Source organism: Heliconius melpomene, chromosome 15, assembly GCF_056956725.1.
Source record: "Heliconius melpomene rosina isolate 202511_hmr_F chromosome 15, ASM5695672v1, whole genome shotgun sequence".
In the NCBI taxonomy this organism is placed as follows: domain Eukaryota; kingdom Metazoa; phylum Arthropoda; class Insecta; order Lepidoptera; family Nymphalidae; genus Heliconius; species Heliconius melpomene.
The window spans coordinates 5,271,349-5,288,609 of record NC_140403.1 but is presented as its reverse complement, the minus strand read 5'-3'; the positions used below and the strand labels follow the sequence as shown (position 1 = coordinate 5,288,609).

Here is a 17,261-nt window from a genome sequence, read left to right as displayed (position 1 = left end):
TATTATTTCCTAAAATACTGAATTTTCTAAATACTTTCTTGTACTTAAATAAAAACAAATCAGCAAAATTTAAGAGAAAAATCAAGAAAACCTACATAAAATTGAGCACGACTTTTTTTGCAATTTGTGTCGATTCTACATTAGCCGAAGGACTCGTCGTTCGTCGAACTTCGTTCCTAACTGGTGTCCCACGACACCACATTTTGGTTTTTTTTATTATTTTGTTTAAGTAATTTTTAATTTTCTCTTATTTTCTCTTATTTTTTTATTAACAATTACTTAAATTTTTACTGTTAATAATTACTTTATAATTACTTCTGTTAAGATAGCTGGTAGGCTGACAATGTTTCAAAATAAAAATCAAATCAGCTTCACTCTGTATCCCGCACACAGAAGAGTAGACAGAGAGAACCTAGTGTTAAAACACTCAGTAACTAGTAACCAGTAACCAGTCAGGTTTTACAGTCACACTTTATGCCCCTGTGCCACGACTGACCTTACAGATAGTATATTATTATTAAATTTTATATATATTTCTATCAATATAATTACTTTTTAAAAGCTTTTATTTATATTTATTTTTTAGTGTATTTTTTTCTGTTTTAGGATTCTGTACCTCGAAAGCAATAAAACAGAACCCTTATAGGACTTAGTACTTAAATATTGTAATAATAATTTGTTATAATAATTTGTTATTTGTTATCATTGTGCCGATAGTGGTTTCGGTTAACGGTTTAATAGCGAAAAGCCTCGACCAACACCTTAAGAGACTATCGCTTAGCTGTTGGATCAAGAACCGGATACAGAAGGCAGTATTACTTGAGGCGGCACGTATTGTGCGGAGGTTACTCTCTCTGGAGCCCTAGCCACCGATGGCTTGGACCCTTGTCCCGCCCTCGGAAGAGTGGTTTTTTTATATTTTTAAATGTATCTTTTTTATAATAATTTATATTTAAAAATGTAAAAGTGATTCACTAATTTAATAAAAGTTCTTCAGGTATTTAATATCAAATACGTTAATCGACTATGCAAATGCTCTTAGTATAATAAGTACTAAAATGTTTAAATTATCTATATATATAAAAGGACTTGTCCTCACTGACTGAGATAAGACGCACGCACAGCCGTAACCGCTGATGGTAGAAACGTTAAATTTGGACAAAAGTTTACTTTCGTAATCTGGACATCCACTAAGAAGGGATTTCGAAAAATTTTAACCTTAAAGAGATGAAATAGCAGTTCAAAGTTTTTATGGAAAAAAATTTAAATCGGCACCGATTTTTATAAAATTTGAAATTTAGATTTTTAAAGGTATTTAATTGAACACGTGTTTCATCGTTTTCTAGAATTCTCCCCTCTTATTATTCCCCCCCTAGAGAGAACCTTTAGAGGTGCAAATATTCATAAATATTCATAAAATTTGAAATTCAGACTCTTAAACGTATATAATTAAACATATGTTGTATGGTTTTCTAGAATTCACCCCCTAAGGGTGCAAATAAGGGGTTGAAAGTTTATATAGAAAAATTTTTAAAACGCCACCGATTATTATAAAATTTGAAATTTAGACTTAAAAATATTTCATTGAGCACATGTTTTATGGGTTATTAGAATTCACCCTTAAATAGGCAAGCGAAGCTGCGCGCGTCCGCTAGTAATAAATAATAATGAAGGATGTTAATCCATTTATTATATTTTTATATTTTTACGTGAAGCCCTTGAAGTCCACATGATGACAGTTTCTCAGGACATAAATTAGAGTCATTTTCAGCTACAAATGGAGACATATATTATCTTAAAATATACTTGAAAGCATCGTGTTGTTTGAGATGGCTTACGTAAGTAATAGTGAAGTTAGTCTACAAAACAAATAAAATATTTACTAACGTGTGACATAAATAAAAGCAAATATATATAAATAATGCATTGCTCTTATTTTGTTGGCAGGCGCTATGCCTAAAAATCAGTTATAATTAACTTTGATTGCTATGCTTTCATTACAGGTGCTATAAGTAAATGTTCCTAATTGAATCTATTTATTGAAAAATTATAAGAAAATATTTAAAAAAATACTAGTTTCGGATTTTTCCCTTGACATACACCCAATTACTTAACCGGATGCTAAATTTCACCATTCTAGATCATCTGGAACTTGGTTAACATTAAGGTCTATAGGTCAGTCACCCCCCTAAAAATTTACGATTTTTGGACGTCATTATCTAAATAACTGTTTGAGCTGTGTTTATGAAATTTTATGCACGTATACAGGTAGGGGGTCTAAATATTTGAGCCAAATATGACAGCTTTAGGTGGAATAGTTTTTGAGTTACGAATAGGTAAAAAGTGGCTTCAAATGGTTCGTGTAAAATAACACACGGTGCTGCTCGCCAGTTCTGAAACCCAGAAACTTGGCACGCGCTCCGCGCGTTTTAAATGTCATCAGTTTTGTAACAAACATTATCAGTGTTGTTACTTATCAGTTACGTTACGAATTCGAAAATGTCCACTTTTCTGATTATGACCCCTATATATTTCAGTCAAAGAGAATACAAACACTACATTTCAAATATCTCCCGATAATAAACCAGCAACGTTTCCGTATCTAACATAAATATTGATTTATATCCATAATTGCTGTCGAAAGTCAACAACGTCGAACATTCAAACAAATTATAAATTCCCCTATTTTATTTAAATACAGTAGTCTGTAATATCTTCTTCAGTCATCTTCCATTCGAAACTCTTCGAGATTTGCTGATTGTGTACATTAGGGGTGGCAAAACACACAAATAGGTACTATGTGGTGTAGTTCTTATGTAAACGTAATAAGCAATATGGGTTGGATACCTTTATTATATCACCCTTGGGACTTGTACACCCCTAGCCTATCAGCAAATAAGGATAGCGATATGACGCTACCAGGATCCGCAGACGACCGTCGATAGGTATCTAGCTGACTCAGCATTTAAATAAACTAAATGTAAATTGTATTTTACACTAGTCTCGAATTTATATAGCATTTAGCAATTCTCTACGCAATTTACGTTAAATATTGTTGAATATATCGTTATAGGAAATAATTTACGCTATAAATAAGATTATGGGTGATTTTGATGCAATTAAGTTATGAGTAAACGCAATTCTGCAGCACTCTTCAATAAAATTATTATTATGGAGAAATATTCCTTGCTGTTCCTATTGTTCCAACTTTAGATGAACATTTAATTTGTACATGTATTTACCTTATTTTTATTGTAGTGTTTTTTTTATAAATTTATTAAATTTTAATATGTAAGTCATGTCGTTATTAATTATTAGATATATAAAAAAATCCTTATGATTTTGTTTTTTTCTTATGGTAAAAGGGCAAGGCAAACGAGCGTTAGGGTCACCTGATGGTGATCACCGCCGCCCACGACCCCGTGCAGTACCAGAGGAGCTACAGGTGCGTTGCCGGCCTTTGAGGTGGAGATAGACGCGCTTTTTAAAGGTACCCATATCGTACCAACCTGGAAACACTGCCGCGGGTAGACCGTTCCACAGTTCGGTGGCGCGTGGAAGGAAATTTCTACGAAACCGCACAGTAGTGGAGTGCCACGTATCCAGATGGTGTGGATGATATTTAAGTTTGTGACGTGCTGTGCGGTTAGAAAATTCGGCGGCAGGTAACAGGTCAAACAGTTCTTCAGAACACTCACCATGAATTTTATAATCAAAGCACTGTTCAGAAAACATTAAAGCTGAAAGCTCTTATTACTTAAAATATAAATGAAAATACAAAATTATATTCATTTATAAGTGGCAATACCATCAAAAACGTAACTATTTTGTCATTGTTCAATGTTTCTATTGTATTTTAGCGATCGCTCGCGGCTTCGCCCGCTTAAACTACACAATTATTTATTCAGCAACAATTGAATCTGAATAGCAATTTTGTCGAACAAAATATTTTAATAAATATAACTTTTTTATTTATGAATTGATATAAATAAAACGGGCTAAAAAGAGAAGTTTGGCAAGATATAATATCTAGTGCGAATTATAATTAAATTGGAGAAGCTGTTCCTAAGATTTGTGTGCACAAACGCACAGACAGACCGACGGCTCTATTTCACCGATACATGCCTCCAATAAGTTCTTCTCATATATCTTCCGTGTACAGACAGCGACCAGTTACAATTTTATTATAGCTATATAGATGACTAAATATATAATATAGCAAAAAGTTCCAAAAGTTCCATCCTAAGTACGACTATAATATATTCATGCTTAAAATATATGTATTAGTTCAAATTACTTTTATAAATACAGATTCATAACTATTAAATGTTTGTAAAGCGTATATTGAAACAGAGAAGCTAATATTTCACCTGGCTCTCCCTGCCTACCATTAATTGATACATAGAGCGTATGTGAAAATGAAACGTGGTACCTGAACTTCAAGTATTTTTTTTTCTGAAAACTACTTGAAGTCAACAGAAATAAAACTTAGCAACGCGAGTATCACAACACTTAATTGCGACGCAAACTCCAAAGAATTTCGGAACTAAGACTAAAATTTTCAATGAAATATTTACTTTGACTGCTCGGATCAATTAGACGAGTGCACTTCTGTTGCATCAATAAAGTTCTTATTGTTGATTCTTTTTTATTTATTACCTTCACAGGCAAATATTAGCAAATAAGATAGGTTTTCTTAGTATTTTTTAGTTTTCGAAAAAATATAGTCTAAACACCGTTTAAAAGATTATTAATATTTTAGTAAAATAACAAAATTCTGATAATAATAATATTTAATTTTAACAACAACATCTATATCTTTATTGAAAAGTAAAGTTTCAGCCAATTCAATAAAATTATTAATAACAATTTTGTCACCATTTTGACAAAATATATATATATATATATATATATATATCTCCCATGTACAGACACCGATTCCTTACTAATTTATTAAAATTGAATAAAAATATAGATAACTATTCTATAAAAATAATAAATACTCACTTATTTTAGTCATTCCAAAAACAAGTAAATAATAACAATCCATTCACTTCAACGTTTACCACCACTATATTTCATCAATTAATAACTTGTCACGGTTGATTGAGATGAAAAACAAATTTGCACCCTTGTTATTGTTCATCGAAGTAAAAAAAAAACGTATTCGAGTCGTAATTTTTAGTCGAATTTACAATAAAACACCCCCAACACGTGTGACCGCGCCGCCGAGCGCGCCCGTACTGGCGGCTTTTCCTGCTTTTCCGGAGAGCGTGATTTTCTAAAACAACCCTCAACCCTCAACCCTTGCCATAACTCGGTCGAGAGTGCAAAACCTTCACACAGTGACACGAGGGAGCTACATAATGGCTGTTCGTTAGCATAACGCGGCTGAGCCTCTCGACCTTGCTTTAATCAAATATTTGCTTATTAAAACCAATGCTACCCTCTTTTTTTTTCATTTTTGAAAATACATGTAAATAGAGCACGTAAGCAAGTATTTTTCAAAGCCATATCTAATGCTTTGGAGAATTTATGTTGAAGATGAATTTTATCTGAGGGTTAATTTGAAAAGAATATTTTTTTCATAGACTTCGTAATTTCGAACTGCTTTTCGTTTTATTAGGTATTTTTTAATTAGTTACGTATGTCGTAACATATTGTTGCAAAAACTTTTTTCTATTAAAAAATATATTAATAATAATAATTAATTATATTGAAAACCTAATTATCTCTAATCCTCTTCATACAAAAATTGTACTAACAAGATGTTCTTACATAACTATTATTAAATCACAATTAAATGAATCTCGATCCTCAATGATTTTTGGTTTAATATTACACATAGTTATACTTAAGTATTTATATTTATTTTAGTATGTATATACATTTATTTCCTATTTTATATAAAAATATAATATTACAAAATGGCTGTATAAAATAGTACCGCGGATAAGTAAATTGTATACGTGCTTGGAGCCGAGCCGAATGGGTCGGGAGGGATGCATGCAAGATGCCAGATTTATACTCCTAAAGCTTGATTTACTGCCCAAAACTAGGTATGCTGAAAAAAGTTAGTAGGTAATCTAGTTGTTGCAGTCTATCTAACAACAGATATTACTTGGTAGAGATACAAAAGTAACAACAATATTCTATTGCAATATATGATAGACTTGTATTATTTAATCTATCACGAAATCTCAGAAACTAGATGTGCTAGGAATCTCAAATTTTGCATACGAGTTATTTATAGGACGTAGGTGCTCGCTAAGACGGGAATTTGCAATATTCGACTTCTAAGGGGTTGTTTTTGGGATCGAAAGTTTGTATGAAACTTCGTTACTACAAATGTTAGGAGTCTCAAATTTTGCATAGACGTCACTAGGACGTATTCATGGAGACAGAAATTAATAATAACATAGTTCACGGGGGTGTAACCGCGAGCGGGCCGCTAGTGTTAAATGTAACTCAATTCAAATTTCAAATTTTTAAATTAAAATGTTGATTAGTACTTTAAAAATTTCTATTTTCTCACCTAAATTAATAATTTAAAGTATGCATCTAAATTAAAGGTATGAATACATAATCAGCAAAAATAGATTGTAATAAATAAAAAAAAACTTTCTTTAGCTTCACGGAACCTTGTGTTAAGACACTTTGTTCCCATTAAGACACTTCCGCCTATTTCTCGAGGCATATAGTTGTTGAGTTGAGTGGTGGAAATAACGACGCCCTTTACCTCGTTACATACGATTCACGCTTTACTCCGTGAAATGACCAAATTAAATATTTCATTCCTCCGAATGGAAATCGAACCCACAACCTATCGCGTTTATTGTCACACGCTTTCCCCCTACGCCACGACGGCTTTAACAATTTTCTTTTCTCTATATATTTCACAAAACTTACATACAAACTTGAATAAAATACAATTCATATATTTATAACTCGCAAAGATTAAATCATATGTAGAAATATATAACACTGGTATAAACTCGACAACTAAACGAATCGAGCAAAGTGAAAACTTTGCCTTTAAGAAAACTTCTTGCCAGGATTGTTTATGCGACTTCTAGTTTCGTGTTTCTCGAGCAATGCTGGGAAGTAACAACACTTGTTAATAGGACCTCTTGTAAGTACAAAGGCTAATATTAGTTTGTGGTAAGTGGGTTTATTATTTTCAAAATGTACGCTTTTTAGGGTGGAACGGAAACTTAATAGGATCACTTTTACCATTTATCATTTATCTTGATATCGTGTTGAGGTATGAAGCTGAAATTAATATAAAATATTCAATTTTATGGTCCCTTGAAGCAAAAGTCAACGCAAAAAAAAGATACGAGCATTTATATATTAATTTTAATGCATTTTGTGTGAAATTCACCGCGTAATTAAAACTTATTGGACACTTTTTGTGGACCTACAGTTATGGCACAATGTGAGAACTTACAATAACAATAAAAGAAAAAAAACCGAAAAGTGAAAATTTGATATGTATTTCATAGAAAAAATCATTACAAGGTTATAATTGTAGTTTTTTCCATACAACATGAGTGCATATAGCCGCAAACGTAACTTTGTCAATTTTATAAATTGTACTTCTCGTTGACCTATAATCCTGAAATTGGTACGGAAGCCTTCGTTGGCGAGTTCAACTCGCATTTAACCGATTTCTTTTAAATTATTTGATTGCTTATTTGCGTATTCGATATATCCAAATATGCCGTAGAAGTTTCATCAAATAAACTGTAGGTAGATATTTTTTGAATTTAAAATATTTTTCATTTAATTAAACCATGCTATAAAATATGATAATGTTAGTAATAGAAGAAGGAAAATATATTTTTTCGCCAGATATCCAGTTTTATACCGACAGCGAGAAGTGTCTACCAAGACGTTTTCTCTTTATTGCCGGACGTTCCATCAAGATTATTTTCTTTTCAAGATATGCTCGAAGCCATCGCTTCAATAAGCGCTGTCAATTTCAAGAACACAATACTCTAAGAATATTCATCTGATTTTTTGTAAATGGCAACGACATCAAATATATAATTAAATAAAATATTAATTTAAAAAATTAGCTGTTACTGAAATGGTAAATAATTAAGGAAAATCACTTGTCATTAATGATTAAAGAAGTACACTTATAAATTAAAATTGTATTTCACAAATCAATCTCTTTTATTAAATACCAATATTATGTTGTAAAAATTAGTAATCCGCCATTTTGTTTTACGTAAATTTTTCATCTTACAATTATTAATGATTTTATACACTTCAAAAGTTAATATTAATTGAATTAACGGATGCAATAGGGTGAACATCTGTGGACGAGTTGCAAACAATGGAAACTTTATAAGTTTGAATGTATTGCGGGTGCGATTTTGTCAACAGGAAAATGGCGGACCCGCTGTCGCTTTCGGATATTTATGACCACGAGCCGACAAATTTTCGCATCCTTTTATTTTCAGCGCCGAACTAACTGAGCGTAAAGGTACATAAATTCGAAGAACAAACAAACGGCACCACTAAATGAACGAGAAAGTTTACCTGAAAATTGAAAGTCTATTAAATTACTTTAATTAAAAATGCTTTTACAACCTTATTGATTTTGTTTGCGTTAAACTAATATTGTGATTACAACGTTTACATAGGATAATTATAAAGATTTTCCAGACCTGGCTTTGCCGATTCGGTGTAATTTTGAAAAATCTTATTAAAAATAAATTCAAGTATAATGACATTGGATCGGTTTAAGTTCACTAGTGGAAATAATGATGACAAGTAATAAACGCGTCCCCAACCCTATTTCCGTAACATAAATTCAGTGAAATTCTGTCATATAGAAAAAAGGAATTTATAAATATATTATACCAATATTCATAAAATTACCTATTGAATATAATAGTAAATTCATTTTCAACCCCAACGTGAAGTTTTTCGCCAAGTCCGCAATCCGTACCCGTGTTCAGCGACGCGGAGGTGTGCAGGTCTCGGGGCGCACCATTAGGCGACGAATTGCCAACGACTCTCAGACCCGCTTTATGCCTTTGCCTGTCATCAAGTATAATATTTTATGTAGAAAATATGTTGGGAAATTTACGTCATGTTTACTATTAAGCTGAACATTTTGGACGACGAACTAAGACAGGTATTTTAGTACGCTCATTTGTTGCATTCGTTTATAGCAAACAGTTTGTTACACTTTATCTCCTTAACTTATTATTATAAAGTCATATTAACTTATTTGTATTTTTAATCTCCGCTATAAAAGAGAGGTGTTATAAGTTTGACATATTTGTCTGTCTGTGGCACTGTAGCTCCTGAATTAATTAATCGATTTGAGTGCAAGTTTTTTGATCGAAAGCCTTGTTCATCGTAAAGGTTCTTAGCGAAGTTTTATGAAAATCGGATAAGCAGTTTAAAAGCTACAAGCGCTACAAGATAAGCTAGCCCAACATTTTGGGTCGGAGGTTATTTAAATTTTTAATTTCGCTACCTACTTCAAATAGTACTGGATGAAAATGTTACATATTGAAAAAAACAGGCAATCTATATTTGCATATAAAAATTTGAAACTTAATACAATTTTTATCTACGCGTCTCGGATAACACGTCCAAACGCTCTAGCCAATTAAGCAGTTGCTTTAACATATGTAAATACCGCTACGCAAAAATTCTATATCAAAGCCTTTTATATATTTTTTTATAAATTATATTTTTGAGCCCAGTAGTGTGACTATTAAAAAATAAATATAATAATAATAATAGTAAATTCAAAAAATTGTGGGTTTGATTCCTACTTGAGGAAATGAAAGATTTAATTTAATATTAATTTAATATTAAATCTTTCATTCAAGAAATGAAAATTTCTTAGCCCTAGCATCGAGGTACAACGCAGCGTTGACTTCCGCCACACAACACGCAAAACCTCCAGAATTCATCGGAAAATGGATGAAGAGTGTTTTAACATTTATCACTTGGCTTCTCTGCCTACCCTGCTACATGCGGGATACAGCGAGAAGCTGAAATAAAAAAACTATATTTTAAACGTGAAAACGGAGAGCTACCGCTATTTTACACAAATCCTATATCATTTACGTTACATTCCGCGAAAAACAGCATACAATTTAAATACTGCATACGAATCCCATAGAGCTAATACCAGACGCATAATTATATCCGTCGAGTGCATATCGAAATAACAACGATAAGGGCACTACGCCATCGAAACCAGAATAAAACAATGCGGTATAGAGAAATTAGTTAAAGGATTTATAAAATTACCAATTATAAACAAACAATAAAAACAATAAAATATATTGAGGCTGTAGTGGCGTAGGGGTGGCTGATTGTAAACGTGGTTGTGGATTCGATTCCCACTTGGGAAATGAATTATTGTTTATTAATATTTTCATTTATTCGCTCTGGTACCAAGGCGAAAGCGTTGAGTTCTGCCACTTAACACGCAATGCCTAGAAAATTCGGCGGGAAGTGGGAAACAGTGTCTTTATAAAAGGTTCCCTCTGCTTACCCTGATATATGCGAAACACATCTTGAAGCTGAATGAATAAAAAATAAAATAAAATTTGAGGATGTGCATTTTTTCCTTCCGCTAGGCAGAAAAGATATCCCTTAATTCTTCTATGTTTAAAGATTTCACAGAGATTAAAAAAAACAACAAATCAGCTTCACACTATATCCCGCAAGTATCAAAGTAGGCAGAGGGAACCTAGTGTTACGACACTCCTTTCCCAACCTCTGTTGAAGCAATTAATTAAATATACTTACATCGTATACTAAAGTAAGTGGACCATATATCACTTCCTACTTGCTGTACTCCCCGAAAGTCTGTTGGCCTGCAGTCTAATCACCTTAGAGGTGTGTTTTGCAGATAGACCAATTACGCAAATTTGACTTCCCTGCAGATTTACTCCAGCTACGATACGGGGTCTAATAGCTTGTGACGTGAGCGGTGAGTTCGACGTTTTCCGTTTTGTATGTAAGGAGTCTTAGTTAAATAGTATTTGAGTGTGGCGGTATTTTTTTTTATTGTTGCAATTTTTAAAATATGTCAAAAAATTATATAGTTTCGACTAATATTGTTAAACAAAAGAAATTAGAAGTTACAACGTTTTATTTTCTTCTCTCGGTTGAGTTCAGTTACTCAACACATAATGCCTCCAGAATTCCACACACAGCAGGGTAGGCACAAAGAACCTAGTGTTACTACATTCTCCACTACTACTACATTCTCCACTTTCTGCCGCACTTTGCCTAGACACCAGAGCCTCCTATTCTTAGGCTCATGAATATAGCCTTTACACCAAAATTGTATTTATTATAACTTTTTTCTTGGTTAGTCCATTTATTGAGGAAGAGCTCTAGGCTATATTATTTCACGTTCATCTTTTCTATGTAGCTCACTGTACCTGTAAGAAAAATGTTAAAATATTAAAATATCACTTTTTAACATAACATTGCAAACAAAATGGCAAATTTGATAATAATCCAAAAGACTATCAATAGTAAAATTTTAAAGATTTAATATACTTTAAAGAACCAAAGATGAACGTGTGAACACGAAAGTTCCAGAAGCACGCTGTGGAAACAATAAAATTTACGGTTCAACGCTGTATCAATAAAGAAGTTTCCACAGTCTCGGTCGCTAAATACAATACCTAAAACAATTTATTTAGGTTCCTCCAGGTTCCTCCATATTTTCACATGTAAGTTTTTTTCATAAATCACTATTACATAATCTCAGGTCTATTCAAAGTTCAATAATATAATTTATATTTTCATATTTTTTAATAGATACTCAGTGAATGTTAGATATTAAATTTAATATTTTTTAAAAATATACAAAATACAATTTAAATCAAAACACCTAATTTGTTAAAAAAATATATAAAAAAGTACTATCGTATATAAATTTTATCGACATTTCAGTGAATAAAATATAAAAGGCAGGAAAGCATATTTGCAAATAATTCGATAGTACAAAGTACTAATTGGAGCGTACATTTTTTTACTTTTCTTCAGCTTCCCGCTCTATCCCTCATGTAGCAGAACGATACCAAATCTCAATCAGTTTCAAGTTAGTTCAATCTAACAAAGTTTAAAGCACCTACATTACCTTTCAAGAATATTTCACGGTTATCTGATCGCACCCTAAAGACGTAACCGCTCAAAGCTCACCAAAGCAAATGTCTATAAATCTGATAAGGAACCAACCCATCCGCGAGACTACGGAATTGTTCAAGTCTGGATATTACCACACTCACCTTTAACCCATCGGAAGTCTTTTATGTTTGACGACGTTTTATGGAGAATTTAATATGTTATAATATTAGTATTTATGTGATATCGTCGTGGCGTACGGGCACAAAGGTGTGACTAACGCGATGGTTGTGGGTTCGATCCCCACTCAAGGAAATGAAATGTTTAATATTTTCATGTCTTCGTCTCACTAGTATCGAGGCAAAGCTCAACGTTAAGTTTCGCCAGTGAACACACACTGAGCACAAAATTTGGCGAAAAATGGGGAGCGGAGTGTTTTAACACTAGATTCCCTCAGCCTACTCTACTATTTGCGAAATCCAGCGTGAAGTTGTATTTATTTAATATGTCATTTATAAACTTAAAAGCTATATAAGTTAGGTCTTATCTTTCAGTATACCAGCTTTGGCGTGAGGCACTGGCATGATGTACCTACGAGTACATTGTAAATTTGTTGCTCGACAATATTGAATATTAAAAACATGTTTTGCCATAAAACCTTCCATTCCACAATTTTCAACTATAATAAATAAATTTTTTATTTTTCTTACGAACATATATATATACATAATCCAATATTATAGTACAAAAGTTCATTGACTTCTACAAAGTAACTAATAACACCATATTATAGGTTCTCACAATACGTTTCTATTTATATTTCTCTGCGCACATTTCCCTCGGTATTTGAATTGCCATTTTATGTTCCAAAAACCAAATTTCCTGCCACCACACTCCATTAGGCTGATGCAATACGACTGTTTAATACTTGATTGCGCTCGCCCTACATTAGATTTATAACGGGTTGTACTATATAAGTACTTACTAATGTTCCAGCTTTTATAGGAAGAAAAATTGTTTTGTTAAAAATTATAATCATCTAAATATACCTTCTTTTTCATTATCAACTTTGCCTACAAACAAAATTTATATGATAATGATAATGAATTTTGCTAATTATTCATATCTAATTTGACTGTCGCCCTGCATAGCTTCTGACTGTAATCGTGACCGTCGTAGGTTCGATTTCTACTCGCAGGAATGAGTCATTTTCGCCTCTCAACACGTAATATCTCAAAAAGTAAGGGGAAGGTAGAGTGTTAAACACTGTGTTATTTCTGGCCATCATGCTAAATCCAGGATATACCATAAATATTATTTGTTATAACATTTTTTTTAAAATATCTCTACATTTTTCTCTTTTTAAATATACATATAATATATACTTACCTAAAGTTGCTCGGGAACCAGATCTAAGCAGTACGAGGCTCTTTGTTACAAACCTTTGGACTACATATAAGGTCTTTGTAAAGTAGAAACATAATAACATCGCAACTTTCTCTCTTCACAATAGATAAAAGATTTACTCTTAAAAGCAAAAGTACTAAGTTACACGTATACATGGACGTACTTATATACATATGTACGTACAAACTTTTATTAAAAAACTCAGCGTAATAATATGAAAGACTAAAACGACATTCTTTACTTCTATTTTAATAAGAGCGTGCATGGTGCAGGAGTACAAGCGTGTGACTGTAAGCGCGACAGGTTGTGGATTCGATTCCCATTCTAGGAAATCGAATGTTTAATATTTTTATTTCTTCGCTCTGGAGTTGAGGCAAGGCGCGGCATTATGTTTTGTCATTTAACACACAGTGTAGCCAGAATTCAGCGGAAAACAAGAACCATAAGAGTCTTAATGAGAACGGAGTTTATTATTACTAGGTTCCCAGGTTCCTTCTGTCTGTGCGAAGCTATATAATAAATATTTACAAAAATTTCATAACAGAGAAAATACTCTCCAAAACTGTAATAGGTGCCAAGTACCACATTTATTTCAAATGGGAACACACGAGGAGTCTATACACCATTGATAGTACAATAGATGAGTTGTAAATGGAGGAATATAAATCGGTCGTAGACGCGTTATTGAATTCATCAGAGCTACAAAGGACCAATTACGAGGGATGGCACGAACTACAAGGTCAATTGACAGTCCGCTCGCCCGAGTGACTCATCCAGGATTTGGCATATAAAATAAAGTTAGGGAAGGGTCTCCTAATAAAATTGTCAAATAAAAAGGTTTTACCTCAGCGGAGATTATTAGAGTTTCGTGCATGACGGGCTCAGCTCGTTTTCCTAGGGTAAATTGAAGTTTTATAAAATATTTAAATTTTTTGTACGTGTCTAAATATTATTATTTTTAAATGGCAACATTCATAAATATATGTCTTTAATGTAAATATACTTAAAATCTATCTGTCAATTGATTTAAATGTGTTCTTTATTTCATAACAATAATAATTACAATATCAATACTGTCAATTATAGATAAAAGTAATGTGCAACGTGCATATCATTTTAATTAAGATAAGACATAATAAAAATATATGATAATAAATTATTTTATAGTACTTTCTTTATGTATAAATATCTCTGAGTAACTGCTACAGATTATTTATAATAACCAAATCTTTGTTCTGACACAATAGGTTCGTTCGATGAGCATCATTGGCTGTGAGCATGCTCCATTGTCCATTGTGCGCTAAAGAATTCATTCAACTCCGCAAAGTTGGCTGCGGACGTCGATACATCAACTATTGTTTATAGCGCCACGCGTTCGTGAACAGTATTGCTTCATTTTTACAAATAAATATTGAAAATAATTTCTTTTGATTGTAGTTAAAATAAGCTTGACGCTTCCCGCATTTAACGGGGTAGGCAGAAGGAAAGTTCTAAAAGGAGAATTGGCAGACCATAACGGTGATGGCGGGACGAGCTGGACCATTATAGGCCTGACTGGTGCTCAATAGCACTAAATAGACCGGAATGGAAGAAGTGGAGAGACGCCTTTGCCCAACAATGGGATGATGTAGGCTAGGAAAAAAAAAATAAGGCAGAAGGAATCTAGTATTAAAACTCCGTTGAATAGTGTTGATAGGCGAAACTCAACGCCGGGCTTTTTGCCTTAGTGCCAGAGCGAAGAAATAAAAATATTAATAAATAATAATTCATTCTCTCGCGTGGTAATCGAACCCACAGTCGTCGTGTTACAGTCACACCCTTGAACCCCTGCCTCATTATAATTTATCTTGAATATAGTTATTCATTATTTATATCAATTCCAATTGATTGCCACCGTCGCACCGTCGATCATGACGCACAGTAGGAAATAAACATATATCCAGTAGTACTGGACGGATTCATTGGATTCATTTTTATTTAGTAGATCGTTATATTATTTTAAAATGATTTCGAAAATTAGTCTTCTTTATAAACCATATAATATTTTTGTAACAATTACTCTTAATTATTTTTATATTAATTAAAACATATAATTATCGTTAAAACCCACCGATAAGAAAGTAAAAGGGAGACCTCAGTTGATCTTTAAAAACACAGTTAGAAGAGAAGAAGAAGAAGAGAACAAGCGAAGTTAAGTTAAAAACCACAAAATACTCTCGTGGACAAATGCCAAAATAGATATTTTATATTCCTTATATTTGAAAAATTTTAAAATAATAAAAAAATATATCAGGACGAAATTAGGTATATTTTACATGAACCAATTATATTGTAGACTAAAAGTCTACGTGCATAACAATTTGCACATTTGTTAAAACCCCCCTAGCTAGTGATGTTTGTAAGATTTCAATAATTTAACTCAAACGAATTGTATAAAAACCGGAATTTTTGTGACTGACTCACTCGTTCATAAAAAACCTAACCCGCTTCTAGGTGACCTAGAAACTTGAGATTTAGTACCAAGGTTGACTATTATACATATTTTTTTATTACTAGGCACCAAACAAAATTTTGAGTTTGAGTTTTATCTCGAGGGAATACAAAATTGCACTCATGTAGATTTCCTATTCTTTTGTTGGTAAAGCCCAGAATGACACATTACTCAATATTCAACTTGGCTCTCCTTTCACATTTACTTATTGTAATTGTAATAAGTTATTTAGAGAACAAACTAAGACAAAATATTTTTTTTCATTGAAATTTCATTGAATTTTCTGCCTCTTAGTACACAGTATCTCGATTTTGGGAGAAAACGCGAACGTTAGAGTATTAAAGCATTAGGTTCTTTCTATCCACCCCTTTATATAAAGAAAAGAAAATAAGGGAAATATAAAATTTTAATAACACGGATAAATATTATATTACTTTAAAACAATTTTGATATGTATAGCTAATTATAACTATAGATTAATTCTCTACTTCCTTCCCACTTTAAACACAACATATGCTCTTAGACGAAATTCAACGCCATATTTGAACCCACACCTCTCGTTGCCTTTAATCTCATGGTTCGGTGAATTATTGATACATGCATGTTATGGTTAAGTGCTTTCAATATTCCTAGATGCATTAATCCTTAGGTTATTATCATAATATTATGTGTAGATATTATACATTTGTGCATACAATTATCAAATATATTTAGGTATAATATAAAATAAAGAAAATAAATCAGCCTGTATTCTACATACAACAGATATTTGCATAGGCACAATTTTTTTAGTGGAATTGTTCGAGGTATTACGTGTTGAGTGTCGGAACTCAACGCCGGGCTATTACATGGCCAAAGCGATGACATAATTAAATAATTAATCATTCATTCTCTCGAGTGGGGTTCCGGGGACCCACAACCGTCCCTGTGCTGCAGCGCCACGAGGGCCTCAGTTTTCAGCTTCACATTCACACTATATCCCGTATGTAGCAGGATAACCAGAGGAAGCCCAGTGTCAAGACACTCCGCTGCTAACTTTTCGCCGAATTCTGAAGATATAATATGTAGAACTGTATTTTAACGACTTTATAGTAATCTATTTTAGCTTATAACTTTATGCTTATGATATAAAATAGGGTTCTAATAATAATTTCCTAAGTGTAAGTTTAATGCAGAAATGAAGTGCAGGAAATGCTATACGCTACAAACTACTAACTTTGTCAAACTCTATTTCAATATC

At 32.6% G+C, this 17,261-nt stretch overlaps 1 protein-coding gene across 1 annotated transcript in view; it reads right to left on the bottom strand.

The window, feature by feature from the left end:
- LOC146531448 (uncharacterized) overlaps window positions 1–5,235 on the bottom strand; it is a 116,876-nt gene extending 111,641 nt beyond the window's left edge. The window contains exon 1 of the mRNA XM_085198016.1: window positions 5,008–5,235. The gene's annotated coding sequence lies outside the window, so the exon portion shown is untranslated. The remainder of the gene's footprint in view (window positions 1–5,007) is intronic.
- Window positions 5,236–17,261: the final 12,026 nt, after the last annotated feature.